This window comes from Leiobunum rupestre, chromosome 5, assembly GCF_980474605.1.
Source record: "Leiobunum rupestre chromosome 5, qqLeiRupe1.1.hap1, whole genome shotgun sequence".
NCBI lineage: Eukaryota > Metazoa > Arthropoda > Arachnida > Opiliones > Sclerosomatidae > Leiobunum > Leiobunum rupestre.
This window is the reverse complement of record NC_143388.1, coordinates 3,269,117-3,286,441: the sequence shown is the minus strand read 5'-3', so window position 1 is coordinate 3,286,441 and position 17,325 is coordinate 3,269,117.

The following is a 17,325-nucleotide window of genomic DNA, read 5'->3' as shown; positions in this document are numbered from 1 at the left end:
CAGGCTACTCAATCCGCCGAGGCGGCCAGTTTGCCCGGCCCCTCTCCATTAGCCTGGGCCGAAGCCCAGTATCCAGCCCACACCTGACCGAAGTCGGAGGTCGGAGATAGGACCCTTTGGACGGAGCTAACATCTCCCAGTGCGCCACCGCCCTTACGGGTTACAAGAGCCGGACCCCGACTCCCCGGTAAAGCCACCAGTTATTGCACACTCCGACCCCTTGAGGGCCTGTCGGCGGAAATGCGAGTACTGGACTTGAGGAAAGGTAATTCCTTAAATATATTTTAATATAGTACGTATGAAATTATAATATGAATTTTTTCTAGCGCCGGGGATCAAAATCATCGTGGAAGGGGGTAATATATTCAACATGTTTTATTATATTAGCAACTAATTTATGTAATTTTAGGTGGCGCCCTTAAAATTTTAATTTAAATAAACTGTTCATATTTATTTTTGTCTCTTTCTTAATAAGCACGTTAGTTGTATCATATAAACCAATTTCATACAGATTGGTTAAAACGTACCATTCCTACTTGTTAATCGACGCTTACAATTTCTAACGGTCTTCAGAACACACGTTAAATTCGCGCCAAAACTTTAACAACCTTATAGAAACCAGGTCAATTACCGCTAACGGTTAATTATAAAGGTACAAACTTTATCCGTTTCCCCGCCAAAATCATGTCAAACATGTAATAGACCTATAGAGTTTAACCACTTGTTGATCGACGCTTACACTTTCCCGCCAAAAATTAATATTCAAACATATAATATAACTACTTGATGATCCTAAACACATGTTACTATCCAACAGGTCAATGACCCATAACGGTAAAACAATACCACGCTCATTAATATTCACCCTTTTTAAAACACTTGCTTACCTACTCTATTTGATTGACAGGTCAACTAATTAATTATTCAAAACACCTGTTAATCTCATTAATTATTCAGGACACGCGCCCGAGGGGGGCGGAATCGCGATTCCCCGCTTCATTCCCCCCCGTCACGCAGCTGGGGACGCGTGGGGGAAAGCACGCTGCGCCCCCCGCGCTTGGCTAGGAATACGGCACCTAACTACTCACAAGTACTATAAAATGAAACGCGAAAACTGGAGTTCCAATCTACTCCGAGAGGGAAGGAGACATCTTCGCCTGCCTGGAAAAGTCGAAAGCTTTTTCCATCTTGACCTCAATGCAGAATAGACATTGCATTATGTCTCGATTTCGGCTGATCTTGAAAATGCCGGGAGAGCAGATCTTCATATTTGTCACGAGCACCTAAGTAATAAAGACAAACCTCACTTCACCAAAATATTGATTAGACACAGCTAAAGAATCAACGACCCAATAAACGGAAAGCTGTATGAGAGCTGTATCTATGACAAGATGACATGCATAGCTTCAGCACTCGATCGTTTAAGCAACAAAGCCTGGTGAAAATCTCGGTGCAGGTGTTAGAGGTCTATATGCTACACAAGAGAATAAGAAAATACCTGCTCTTCTCGAGTATTAGAATGGTGTATTACCTTAAACAGATATCCAAAGAAGTTGACTGCTTTAACGACATTTTTGCTCTGTGGAAGAAAAACGAGCATAGCGTTCAAGAACTGGTGACTGATTACTGGACCGAGTCCGTTAATTAAGAGTTCCATTAAATGAGAATGGAAGAGCGCCTCAACTATCGACCCACATTGCCGTAACCTCCAGAGGATAACAAGAACAAAAGGTTTCCCCTGCGGCATTCGAACAGCTCGATATTAGACTTCTAGGTGGTAAAAAGGTGATCGAAAAAGATGAACAGGGTATCGACGACTGAATAACATCTAGGGTGTTCTAAATGCGAACCGTCCTTTCCAATCATAGTGAAATTCTTTCCTAATTATTGCATGGATGTTTATTAGATATAATGATATTGGTAGATTTCAGAGAAAAGCCTGTGTTTCCTCCACAGTACTGATTAGCTTCAAAAGTATGAATCCAGTCTACTGTTGGAATCTTTTGTTAAAATTGGCGACGGTGGATAACCGTAGAAGACTCAGTTATAGCATGGTCTGCGGCTTTAAAGATGGACAATTTAAGATATAATATTCTGTTATCTGAAGAGGAGTTTCCCAAAGGGCAGCCTAGGACGAAATGTTTCTATTTAATTCTTCTCTGACAGCGAATGATTTGTCAATGATGATCCAAGCTGGCACCATAAATCAGTCTTATGTAGGAAATAGCGTCCAAAGCCAGAGATAATCTGTAGGTAAGAATACCAGCAACGGGCCACAGGTACATCGCAGAATAAGAATTTCATTGAGAATTATAAAACTTCCTCTTAGGGCAGCGTTATTTAGACCTTTGACGAATATTTTTACATACAAAAACCTAAACATTAGTAGAAAAAATATATACAATGGAAAAAACGAAAAGAGCACGTATTTTTTCATCATGTAGTACAACTTCTCTTGTTCAATATTTTTCGATCCATCCAAAATAACACCTTTTGAAATTAGTTGTGCGAAGAAAATATTTTTTTTTGTATTTCAAAGGTTTCTTCGCAGAAAATTTAAGATACCGACAGCTTCTACAGATTTAATTTTAAACTGTCAGTATGAAGCAATTCAACTGGCCAAAATTGAAACTAGGCACGAAGCTCTGTTTTTCATCGAAAGTGTTTCTTCGAAATAAATAAATTTGTTTAATTAAATTTGGATAGCTGCAACTTATAAGGAGACGACCCGAGGTGTAACACACCGATTTTGTTCAAACTCGGGGGTTTGGTAGACCTTCATGTAACTTGAAACACCCTAAAGGGAAATGTCTCCATAGGCAACCGTTTTGTCATGGCCACCAAAAATGTTTTTGACAACACAAAATGAAAATTTTCCCATAGCAAATAACATGGGAATCTGACCAATATTAAGGGTACCCCCTGTAAAAAAATTTTATTTTAGAAAATGCTAAAAATAGAAAATATAAATAAGAAAATAATGAAAAAGTTCGAAGTTGATTAAATCTTTACAGGGGTACCCTTACATTTGGTCAGATTCCCATGTTATATTCAATAGGAAAATTTCCATTTTGTATTGTCAAAAACATTTTTGGTTGCCATGGCAAAACGGTTGCTTATGGAGACATTTCCCTTTAGGTTGTTTCAAGTTACATGAAGGTCTACATAACCCCCGAGTTTGAACCAAATCAGTGCGTTACACCTCGGGTCGTCTCCTTGTTAGTGCGTTTTCCTTTAAAAAAAGTATTTATAAAAGTGTTTTTTAATTAACGTTATTTAAAAGCAGCTGTTTATGAAACATTTTTTAAGAATTTGTTTTGTTGTTAAGTCTAAAATTGCGAATAATGAAACCGGAAATCGATCAAATTTTTCTTAATCAAAACCATTAAAACTTAAACATTTCGAAAAAAACACGTATATAGATATTTTATATTTTCAACCCTTACGAAATCGTAGATTGATCCAGACAGATAACTTACATTGGTTTTCTGATCAATAAGAAATATGGTTCGATAAGAAACAACTCTTTGGATATATAAAGTGGAAATTGGGTTCTTCACACAGTTGCTCAAGAGCTTAAGCAAGGAAGGCCGTATCTTCCTCCACAAGGGCAACAGTTTTTTCAAATTCGTATTTTCAATTTCTTCATGCCATCAAGCCTCGTGATATCAAAAAGACCTTTGGTGTTTAGCACTTACTTACATATCTGTTGTTTAACTGGGTAAATGGATATCTAAACATAAGAAAAAATAATATAAACATAAATGTTGATAGATCAGGGTGTCCAAAACTCTTTTAGGGTTTGTGAAAAGTCAAATTGTAATAACTTTTTAAAGAAATTCTTATTTCAAATAAATTTCAATAGTAACCACGGGCATTCAAACAATCTCGAGGAAAACAGTAGCAACATTGGCGCTGACCCAATGACGGCTGTATATTTCCAGCCAATGGGCCGGTTACTCATATTACGGGAAAAACAGTCTCGAATTTCTACTTAACCAATGACGCTACGATAATTATTCAATTCCGGAAGCTCAACAGTCTAGCCATGCCATAAGTTGGTGACCGCAGATCACAAGAGTAGAGATGGACTAAATTTGAACCATTTTTTTCCAAGATGGCCGCCAAAATGACGTTAATTTTTATTCCAAAAACCGGTTTTGACCTTGTGAAAAGTCTAAAAACATATTTTTGTTTTAACCCAAAATTTGACCTTGAAGATGAGCTTTGACCTCGATGCTTGACCCCTGACCACAATCCCTAAGCCTCGGTCTATCACCCCAACAAGTTTGGACACCGTCGGACAAGCTCGGACCGAGATATCGGGGGTAATGTTTGACCCCCCAATTACTTGCACTAATTTACTTCTGATTATAATTTTTTTTCATTTTTTTGGCAATTTAAAATGCTAATTAGTTAATTGCGAGATAGGGAAACAAATTCGCAACCTTCGCTTTATAGCCTTGAATACTTTTGGCCCCACCCAAAATACTTTAAAAAACTAATAAACGAGTCTAAACTTTTGATAAAAACTATTTCTATAAATAATAATTGTTTTTACATTTAAAAACCAAAGGATATGTATAAGCGCAAGACGTCTCAAAAGTCGAGCTCTTTAAACGTTAAAAAAATGAAGATATTTATAGGGAAACCAGAAGTTAAATGCAAATCTCCTGCCGAGAACCCTTGTTATTATGAACCGGCATGCCGTAAACACGCTTTTAATTTTTTTGATAATTTAAACTTTAGTGTTAGATGCTGGATTTGTACAAAACAATGTACAGACAAGTTAATTTTTAAACAACAATTGATGGATCATTTATCAACTAGCTATATAAATCAAGTCATTCGTAACGATTGCGATTCAAAACATCAGGAATACACAACCAAAGAATAAATATTAGACAACCAAATTATTGATTATTTGAACGAGTTTAACGTAAAAATTAAGAATGGTTCGACGAGATTGTTAATAATAATAAAACTCCAAAGAAAATCCATCGTAAAAAAAGACAATTGCTATAAAGACTGAAGATGATTTAAATTCAACAATTAAGCCAAACGTTGTATTTCCACCGGACTTTATCATGTCGTCTGATGAGCAAATGGAAGCGATTATCTTTTTTCAAGAATATTGTAAAAATAATCAAATTTTAACTCCTAACGAAGTTGAAACGCCCATTGAGGTTTTGGAAAATCTTGAAAACACTTGTAAAATGATTGAAAATATATGAATAAATCTGTTTTTTTAAATAAATATATTGTTCTTATTTTCCTACGTAAAATAGATATTTTAATTCTTTCGTGTTAAAGTTTAGTGTGGTAGATCGGTAGCGTTGCAAGATGTTAATCAAATAGTTTAAAGTTCGACTCCGAAGCTTTTCGATCTAACACGCTAAATCTTTTATAAATATAAAAAGAGATGTCGCCCAACTAAACTATCATTATAAACATGTCAAGTTTCGTGGTATTTCTACCTTCGAACGTCTCACCCGATATTTATCCGGAAAACACGCCTTCTACCTTTAAAGTGCAGTTATCAAAACCTTTATATTTTAATAATGAAAAATGGAGCTGTGCCCTAGCGGAAATAATTTTACCTGAAACATATTCGAATATAACAAAGGAGTATTCGCATTTCCAAGTAGGACACGTGTCAGATGTTATTTCGCCCGAAGAAAATCAATGGGATTATATTAATATTGAAATTCCACCCAAACGTTATGAGGGTGATGTAGATCGAACTAAGAACACTATTCCTACATCTCTTCAAAATAATATACTTAATGAGTTTGCTTAAAGTATTGAGGCCAATCAAACACTTAAAGGAAAAATTCAAATAAATACGGTAAAAGTAGATGAAAACGAACCTAATTAAAAATTAAAAATACAGTTACAAAAAGATGTGCAAGTAAGAATTCCGCAAACATCGCCCTTAGCTTCAGTTTTAGAATTTCGAGAAAATGATTCTGTCGACAGTGATTATCTTTCAAATTATCCACTCTCAAATCACGCCAAAAATATTTCTTTAACTTATGCAACAAATTTTATTGAAGTGTGAGTGAAAAAAGTGTTAATTGTGAATAAATTTCAAGAAAAATATTTACCACGACAAATTCCAATGGAAGAAATCGAATTACAACCCAGAAGAAAAAAACAGATAATTAAAAAGAAACCGCAAGAAAAAAAACCAAAACCAAAACTGAAACCAGAACTTTTAGAAGAAAAACCAAAAGTGAAATCAGAAGAAAATTTAGATAACATTTCAATAACAGAGCTTTTAATTCCGAATATTAATGGAGACCTCAACCAACCAGAACCTTTAAAACCTTTGGAAGAAAATAATTTACCAAGTTCTCTTCCAATAGCAATTAATCTACCTTTTCAACCTGCTATTAAACCAATACAATGGAATAATTACGCGATTGTGTTTGAAGCAGGCAGGTAGGAGGGAGAAAGACAATATAATAATGAAATTCAACCGTTCACATTACACTTAATTATGCGTGATTTATAAGAACGATGTAAACCGAGACAATTTGATGGATTAAAAACCGCGATAACGTCTGATAATGAAGACAATTTATATTTTAATTTAGAAATACCGGAAGGAATGGAAATTAAATTTCAAAATCCATTAGCATAACTTTTTAAAATTCCACCTGATATTTATTTTACTGGTATTCAAAAATTCGGCCCGTTAAGTAATTATTCAAATAATATTACTTTTAGTTCGCGTACCAATTTTATCGACATACGTATTGAAACTACAAATACACCGCAATTTGAGCAAGAAGATTGGGCCTTCTACTCTGTGTCAATTATCCAACCTTTCCTATTTGAAGGTAAGAGAGATGATTCTGGAAATCTTATTCCATTATCGCTACCTAGGCAATTAAAAAAAATCCAACAAGCCACTAATTTCCCTCCTTTAAACCGGTTTGAAATTCATTATCTAATCGAAGAAATAAATCGAGGCTACTATTTAAGAATTTCATTTCCTCCAGAACTACAATCGGCGTTCACCGGGCCCTTAGCAGATATTTTTAAAACAAACGCGCCGGAATTTCAAAATGGTGTAATTATATCAGTCAAAAACCTTTAAAAGTGTATGAGGAAAAATTTATGCCAGACGAAGATTCGGTTATTGATTTTAAATATAATAAAAACATTCCAATCGAACCTCCTAATTGGGAAAATGATAGTTACACATTTGAACGAGGCCGATAATGATTCAGCCGGAATTTTGAACCGTTATCCCTTCATTTTAAAATTTTAAATGAAATTCAAAGATATTTTGATTCGCATGCTTCTCTTAAGGCCGGATTTTTTATTTTTAAAGAAAACGGAAAATATTATTTTCAAATCGAGTTAATAAGTGGGCTGGAAATTAAAATATTTGGACCTCTAGCAGACCTCTTGAAAATTGAGTACAAAATAGATTATATCTCCTCAATTTATAAAAGCAAAGAATTAGATCCCCTTCAAATTAGATTAGAATTAGATAATACAGTTAATTTTATAATTTTTCGAAAAGATTTAAACAGAGTTGAGAATAGTCGACGACAAAAACCTGATATCAATCTCCCCAATTACGAACAAGGTAAAAATAATAAGCTAAATGTTGTAGACAAATTCCATTGTCGAATTCCAAGCGGCGTATATCACACTATTTAATTGCGATGAAACAGTCATTACCACAACAAAATTGGGCTAAATTCGCGTTTATTTTTAATTCAGATTCGACAGTTTCCGTTAAAGGTTTGGGTGGAAACAGTTTTTTAACCTTTCCAACGGACAACCCCAAACTCGGACAAATGTTAGGATTTTACTCAAATCAAATAGGGAGACCTCTTTTTAACGAAATTGGTATGTATCCCGCAGATCTTAACCACGGAATATCCTGAATTTATGTATATACAAATATTATACAGCCTGTAATTACAGGTCACACAAAAACACCCTTGTTGAGAATTATAAAATTAAACGAAAATAAAAATCGAGCCCAAGTTGAAAGATTTCATTTTGTAGACTATTTTCCCGTTCTTTACGATCAAATACAAACCATAGAAATTTCTTTAAGATCAGATTACGGTGAACTTTGGCCATATAAGACCGGAAAGACTATTGTTAAATTAATATTTAAAAGAGTGGATTCCTAGTCTAAAGTCCACTTAAAACAACCTTAACATGGAGAGATATTATAATCATTATATCCAAACGGGTCGTGGATATAACGTGTTTCGAGGAAGTCAATATCAATCGGGACGTGGTTTCGGCTCACTTTTTAAAAGTTTAGCGAGATTCGTAACGCCTCTTTTTCGCCCCGTAGCTAAATCACTCGGTATACAAGGATTAGATTTGGGTAAAAGAGTAATTGGTGATGTTATTGCAGGTCAAAATTTCAAGGAATCGTTAAAAAAATAGTAAATGGTCTCGGTGATACCATATTAAACACACAGAAAGGATCTGGAATTCGGAGAGTAAGGAAGCGGAAAGCAAAATTACGTAATAATCAAAGCAAACGCAAGAGCACAAAAACCGATTTTCTTGACTAAACATTATGCCTCAACATGAATCTGTGTTCGGAGTTGGAGCTTTTTAATGAACCCTTGGTTAATGGGAATATTGAAGGGAATACATTTGTAGATTATTTTCCTTTAGCACCCTTGTCGAATGCTACGCAGATTGATTTTTCTATCCCCGGGAGGGATTATTATATCGACTTGTCAAACTTGATGCTTAAAATTCGAATTCGCGTCAAAAAAGACCAGAATGGAACTTTAATCGATATTCCTGCAGCAGAAAAAAAGTTTCCCTATGTAAGCTACCACTACATGCTATTTTTAGCCAAATAGATATATTTATGAACGAAACTTTAGTACAGTCTAGTAACAACTGCTATCCATACGTAGCATATTTAGCAACACTTCTAAATTTTGAAAAGGGAGCCAAACATTCCTACAAAACCGCTGAGGGCTATCACGAATATGGGTTTTGTAATCCAACTCTAGCTTTTTATGACAATAACAAATCCAAGGACAACAATGGAATTTTAAAAAGAAGTAAAGATATTGCAGGATCGAAAGTTTGTGAATTTATGGGCAGGCTTCATGTTGATTCTTGTAAAATAGACCAATTTCTTTTAAACAAAGTAAATTTAAGAATTCGACTCTTAAAAAATTCCGATGAATTTATAATTATTTCCCAAGAAGATGTAAACAATAAATATAAAGTAATTATTGAAGATGCGATTCTTACTGCTAAACATATTCTTGTAAATCCCGATCTCTAGCTGGAACATAATGCCATACTTCAAAAACCAAGAGCTTTGTACGATTTTACGCAGACCGTAGTGAAAACTTTAAAAATTTCAGCGGGAGCCAGCGATTTCGGGAAATCGAATATTTTTTAGGTAAGATTCCAAATCGCGTAATAATAGGAATGGTAAACAATTCTGCTTACAATGGCTCCAGTCAAGAAAATCCCTTTCAATTTAACCATAATAATCTCTGGTTTTTATAACTCTCTTTGGACGACCAAAATATTCCAGAAACTGCTCTAACTCCAGATTTCGGTAAAAACCTCTATACAAGATCGTATTATTCAGTATTCTCGGCAATGGATTTTATTGGAAATAACTCTGGTAATTGTATTAATTACGAAAATTATAAAAACGGAAATACGTTATTCGCGTTTGATTTAACTTACGATTCCTCGGCAAATTCTAATAATCTCGCAATTCAACGGAATGGTAGTTTACGAATGGTAATGAAGTTTTCTTCACCCTTAACCAATATTCAAAACATAATTATTATTGGAGAATACGAAAACCGATTTGTCATTAACCAAGAACGTCAAGTTACATATATTACGGAATAAAAATCAAACAGCGAGGACAGAGCTTGGTTAGTTGCCTCGTGATATTGTAGTGGTAAAGATGTCTCGAACTCACAGTCTCTCACCTAAACAAGAAGTAGCGGTAATAGGTTATGTCAACCCATCAATTAAAATTTATTGACTAGACACTTGCGCCGAATTTGAACTGAATTTGGAAGCCTGGCAATCTCTTTTTACATTCGAAAAATAAATAACGGATTTTTTTGAAGATCAAGTTGCGAGTTTTCACACCTGGCTTCCTCTTGAAGGTTCAAAGATAAAAAGCCACTGTTTCAAGGCACCAAAAAGAAAAGCTTGTAGATGTACGGTCTTACGCAAGAGGAAAAAATCATTTGTATCATCTTTTTTATTCAACAAATTATGGATTTACTCTGAACCAAGCAGCATGGAAAAGATTGAAGCATTGTAAACATACAATTGATCAAGAGATTAATTTAATTTTGTCAGCCAAAAATATCATGCATGATATAATCATACATGAGCTTACTAACAAAATGTTTGAAATTACTGAGAATTGTCACTGTAAATCGGCAATTACTTACGATCTCTCTTGCAAACACGGGTTTGGAACAAATTTTGAAGACCGAGTTGAAAATATGATATTATTAGCCATTCCACAATTAAACTACGATCATATCGTTGTAAGATTTCAAAGGAATTTGGTCTTGACCTCTTAGTAGAAGAAAGTCAATTATATTTTGATATTGTGCAAAATGTTTAAAATTTGAAATGTAATTTAATTTACTAAAATAAAACTTTTACTTTAATCTGTTTTTATACACACATTTAAAGATGGTGGTGTCAAAAACCGACAAAGAATAAAGTAAAGTTTATTACGATGTTCAAAACCCATACAGTTATTGTAAAAGTGTCACTTTAAGAAAAACTTTTCCCAAAATTTCTTCAAAAACAACTAACTTACACTCAGCATAGAGCTAGGCTGTTAAATTTTAAACGTAACAAATTATACGTAACCTCTATCGATGAAACTTTTATGGCAGATTTATTAGACTTGCCTCTTTTACAAGCGTTTAATAATAATTACCGCTTTACGCTCTTAGTTCAGGATGTCTTTAGCAAATTCGTTCATTAAAAAATAAGACCTCGAGCGAGATTGTGAAGGCCTTTAGAGACATTTTCAAAAAACGAGTGCCTCTTAATTTATGTACCGTCGCGGGTTCAGAATTCAGAAACGCCCCATTTCGCGCTCTTTTAAAAAAATAAAGTAAACATCATTATCTCGTTTATTTGGAAAAAAAGGCCTCTATGATTGAGAGACTTGTTCGCACGGTAAAATCTAAAATATTTAAAATAATTACAAAGACCGGTGATTTAAATTATCTTAATAAATTACCATTAATTGAAAAATCTTATAACGCTCGAAAACATTCGACAACGGGAATTGCGCCTAAAGATGTCAATAAAACAATGAATCGGCAATTTAAAAAAAAAATTATGCCAATCTTAAAATAATTGGCAAGCCAACTTTAAAAATTGGGGATAGGGTTCGTTTAGCCGTTGCAAAATCAACATTTGATAAGGCATACAGGGGAACGTTTACAGCCGAAATATTTGAAATTCATAGGGTAATTACGAGAGAGCCTTGTATGTATATTGTTAAAGACTTGTCAGGCAATATAATTAAAGGGGCGTTTTACGCTCAGAAAATGGTTAAAATTCAAGAGTAAAGACCTACAAGCTTTTTTCAACATTTTGTCAACCATGGGTTAAATACACGTTCTCCTGGGGCTTGCGATCGTAATATTCGGAGTTGGAGCTACAATTGTTTCATCGGCAATGAAATTAAAAAAACGGAGTCCCAAATATACTTAAGACATTGGAGTTTGTGACAAAGCATACGACCTTGGAAAAGAAACGTATCTCGTAAAATGTAACGAGACTTTCGACGTGCGACATTTTAAGAAAGGAGACGGAACTTTGAAGTCGTCTATTAGAGGAATTAACTTAACTAAAGATCAATATGAAAAATTGTGCATTTTAACAGTGACATGAAAGATGAACACTATTCAAATTCTAACCATATTACGGTGTGATTCACGATCAAGAGATAAACCCAGCAAACACAAATCGTTCTTTTAAAATATAATAATAGAATAATAATAATCAGCTAGGCCAGTTTCTATTTTCTTTTGTACGACGCCATTACTCGATAGTTTGGAATCGGTCACCATAAAGTCCTTAATGCGTTCTACACAAACGTTAAAGATTATAACATAGTAATCTCTAGTATCGCTGATAATATATCATAAGAGTAAGTATTTTATTAAAAAACTGTTTGATTTTTTTAGGATTTGAATTCGATTTCATGCTGTGATATTTTATATATTGAATTTGGATTTCCAAAAGTAAGATTTGCAGTGTATTCTCCGAAAGTTGAGGAAGGTTCGCTGTTTTTAAAGTTCATTTTGGACCTGTACATGTTTCAATTTAACTTTTTAAGTTTATTATTCATTACTCTCACTGAATGGTTCGCCTAAAGCTTTATTTCATACTGTTATATTTTATATATTGAATTTGTAATTCCAAAAGTAAGATTTGCAGTGTATTCTCCGAAAGTTGAGGAAGGTTCGCTGTTTTTAAAGTTCATTTTGGACCTGTACATGTTTCAATTTAACTTTTTAGGTTAATTATTCATTACTCTCACTGAGTGGTTCGCCTAAAGCTTTATTTTATACTGTGATAATTTATATAGTTAAGTTGTAATTCCAAAAGTAAGACTTGCGTTGAATTCTCCGAAAGTTAAGGAAGGTTCGCTGTTTTTAAAGTTCATTTTGGACCTGTACATGTTTCAATTTAACCTTTTAAGTTAATTATTCATTACTCTCACTAAGTGGTTCGCCTAAAGCTTTATTTTATACTATGCTAATTTATATAGTTAAGTTGTAATTCCAAAAGTAAGATTTGCGTTGAATTCTCCGAAAGTTATGGAAGGTTCGCTGTTTTTAAAGTTTATTTTGGACCTGTACATGTTTCAATTTAACTTTTTAAGTTAATTATTCATTACTCTCACTGAGTGGTTCGCCTAAAGCTTTATTTTATACTATGATAATTTATATAGTTAAGTTGTAATTCCAAAAGTAAGATTTGCGTTGAATTCTCCGAAAGTTAAGTTAGGTTCGCTGTTTTTAAAGTTCCTTTTTTACCTGTACATGTTTCAATTTAACTTTTTAAGAGTATTATTCATTACTCTCACTGAACGGTTCGCCTAAAGCTTTATTTCATACTGTTATATTTTATATATTGAATTTGGAATTCCAAAAGTAAGATTTGTGTTGAATTCTCCTAAAGTTAGGGAAGGTTCGCTGTTTTTAAAGTTCATTTTGGACCTGTACATGTTTCAATTTAATTTTTTAAGTTTATTATTCATTACTCTCACTGAACGGTTCGCCTTAAGCTTTATTTTATACTGTGATATTTTATATAGTGTAATTGTAATTCCAAAAATAAGATTTGGATAGATATTAAAATTAAGCTTTGAGAAACAGCAATTTCCAGAGTACATTTTCATCCGATAATCTTAATTTTTTTAAGGAATAGTATTAAATGGCTTAGTTTTATTTTGCTTCCGATTTAAAAATTAATTTTATTTTTCTTTACATTTGTATAAGGAAGGTTATTTAATTTTTTAATAGTTTAGTTCGAAATTTATTTTGTTATATAAAAATTAAATAACTATATAAGTTTTGTAATTTATGTTAACTGCTTATACTTGAGTTTCCAACTTTCGAAAACCTATCGTAAAAATTTAATAACCTTATATAATAAATTTAAATTCTTAATTTTTATGCAGAGCTCGTGTTATTATAATCAAATTGTACACTTGTTGCTGGATTTTTTCAATTATCTTGTATTTTAATGTTTTGAATACAATTTTAATATCAAGTTTGGCTTTTTAAATAATTTGTTCAGAATACGATATCTAATGAACGTCCTAGTTTCATTCCTATTGAGCCATGATTGAACCAAATTAAAGGCCTAAAGACATCTCTAGGTTTTATAGAAAGACATCCAGGGGACGACCGCCGTAATCGCCGTTGGACGTCCGAAAACTCGTCCCCGGGACCTACTACGGCTATAGACAAAACGGACATTCGGACGTCCTTTAACGTCCAACCGACGTCCACCCCGGATTTTGGGATGTCCTACGTACGAAGGCAAGATCCGAGTGTGACGTCTATCGGGTGTCCAAAGGACGTTTTTGTGTTTGCTGGGAATTTATCGGAGTGTTTCCAGCTAACCGATTACCAAAGCCTCCAATTAAAAAAAACCTATTGTTTCGTAATTAATACTGATCCTGACACACTTCCAGGATCTCATTGGACGGCGGTTTACAAATCAGGCGACACTCGGGACTTTTTTTGTTCTCTGGATTTTCGCTAGAACGTTATTGTGAACGTATTCGATACAATACTCTTAAATTTCGATCGAATAAAAGTAAAAACTGTGGACCCCATGTAATTTATTTTATAACCGCAAGATGTACGGGAATATCTTACAGTAAAATTATAAACGAATTGTATAATTTCAATTTAAAAATAAATGATAGTTTAGCGTTGTTAAATATATGTATTCATTTGATGAAAGATTGGAACAAAAATAAAAAGATTTGTTTAAATTAAAAAAGTTTATTTATTTCATACATAATTAATGTTACACATAAGTATTTTTATTATTCTTGCCAACGCGAAGGCGGTCTTGTTTGTCGTTTTGGCCTGGGAGATTTTTTGGGCGATGGTGATTTTGACTTTTTTTGCGGTGAAATTGGAACTCCACCTAAGCACCCACTTCCGAATCTAGCTCTTGATCCCAATCAGCTTCCATACTAAATTGACTTCCAATATCGGTATTTTCTAAATATTCTACAAATATCTCATTTTCTCGATTTAAGCGTTTTTGCATTTTATCACTAATCGTTTTTTGTCGCTTAAAAATCGGTGTAGATGATATGCTTTCCCGAGAATCTATAGTCTTTAAGAGACCCTGGAATTTGGTCTCTCCTCTAGACTCTCCATTTTCTCTTTCGCTGAGATAGTCTTTCATTTTTCGTGTCATTGTGTTTAGACGCAGCTCTGCGTCTTCCCCAGCGTTTAGCCCCTCAGGCGTTTTGAAGGGTGAATAAATTTGCGAGGCGAGCGGGGAGTTTAAACCTGTTTTTAATGGTGCAACAGGTACGGGTGCTTGATAGTTGGTAATTTCAACTTTAGGTACAGGTATTGCCTTTCGCATTTCCCTGGCCTCGCTCATTATTTTTAAAAATTCGCGTAATTTATAGCGACTGTTCTCATTATCTAGTAAGTTATAATGTTCCAGGGGAGAAATAAGTTGTTTATTTTCTTGAGATATTTGTCCGACACTCGATGCGGGAACTTAAATCATTTTTTTTTTCATTTTAACTTTTATTGAATAAATTGGCAATTAATGGAACGATAGATTCTAGGAGCGCCAGTATAAAGAACCCGTTGCCCTTCTGAATTAAAAAAAACGCTTCGGTTTTTGGGAAATTTTCCGACTGGCCAAAAATCGGATCGCTTTTTTATATTTAGAAAGTTTTTTTTCTTGGATTTTGATAAAAAAATTCCTCCCCCCTTTAAAATTTTTGCAAACGCTTTGTAAGGCTTTTAATTGCGTTGGAGAACTATGAGCTAATAAATTTTTACGTATGCCCCCTTTAGATTTACACAATAAATTTAAATATGGATGTGTTTTAAACTTGGTAGATGGGTTTGCAACAATACTCTTTTTTTACGTACTGTCTTTAATGAACTTGATAATAATATAGTTAATTATTTAATATTGGAAAAAACTACCATTTGTGGTCCGTTTTTGTCAAATGTGTACGACCTTAATCGTAAGATATGTGGAGTGGAAACAGATGTATCTATAAATGGGGAATTCTAAGGTTCTTTTGTAGCCATATCATACGCCATTTTAATTAGTTTTGTATTATTAGGAGATATCTGATTGGCTAGATATTGAATTTGACTTAAATCTCGAGGAGATTTAAACAGATTTAAATATGACATATTTAAAGAGATTACACGAGATTGTTTGCCTCGAGGAAATAAGGTTTGGGAGATTAATATGACTGAAATCTCATAATGATGGCTGTCAACAGTGACTAATTTAGCGATTTGATCATTTTTGTAAAGTTCATCCGCTAAATCATCAATAATAATTAGGGAATTTCTATTTGATTCAAAAAAATCAGTTTCCATCGGAGGTAGTCCTTGAATAAACTCTATATCGGGTAAACGTTGAGATAAAACCTGGTAACCAGGTTGCCAAACCGAGTAGCAATAAATAATTTTAATAGGAGGTTTAACAATTAATATATTTCTTCATCGAGTTAACCCAAGAAGATTTTCCTGACATGGTAGGGCCTGAAACCATTATTCGAAATGGTGAAATAAGTTTTATATAAGACATTGTTGTTTAAACAAAGACAATATACTACGTACTTTGTTAGTAAAATGTTGGTTTTTATAGAATATAATTAAAATCAACAAACACATTTTAATTTAAAAAAAATATTTTATTAAAGTATGATATATTTTTATTTGATTAAATTCATTCCTTCACCACTTATATAAAGTTTCAAAATAAAACATACAACAATAACACTTAATAAAAAATGAAAAACATATTAATTCCTTTACCAAAAATAAAAACAAATTATATATTAATCCCCATTTTTTAGTAAAAATTCTATTTTAGAAGTTAAAAGTTTAAACCTTAAATTGTTTAAAAATAAAGTATTTATTCTATTTTCGGGAGAAATTTCATTTATTACAACTATATGGCTGAAGGAAACGTGTTTTGTGGGTTTTTTTGTTACAAACATTTTTTCTTTAGTCTTATGATTAAAAGATGACAATTTTCTATTACAATGCTTCATTTTGATATTCTAAATAACCGTAGGGTACGCTAGAGATATTGTCTTTTAATACGCGTTTACAAATTTTTTTTTAAGTTTTACTTAAGTTGCCAACGCGTAAAAGTATATTGTACTTATCTTTTATTACTTTAAAAGGAATTTTTACATTAAACTCTGTATTTGGGACGAAAATCATTTGTTTGAAAGCATCAAAGTTAATAATTTCCGCATTTTCCCTAGTGAGGGTTTTGCCTTTTAATTTTATAACGGTCTTGTTATCCTCAGTCTGGAAACTGTACGAATTTTGTTATGTATGTATTCGGGGTCTCGCATGTAAGTTCACCTAAGTTACCACCGAGGGGGGTAGCCATTCGTTTGGTAAATGTGTAAATTGAACACCATCTGTATCAAAATAAAGTATTCACTTTCCCAACTTATTAATTAATTTATGTAAATGAATACGTCCGTAACTAGTTACAAAGGCCGCGATTATTACATTACCTTTTGTAAATGTTGGAGCGAGTTTCATT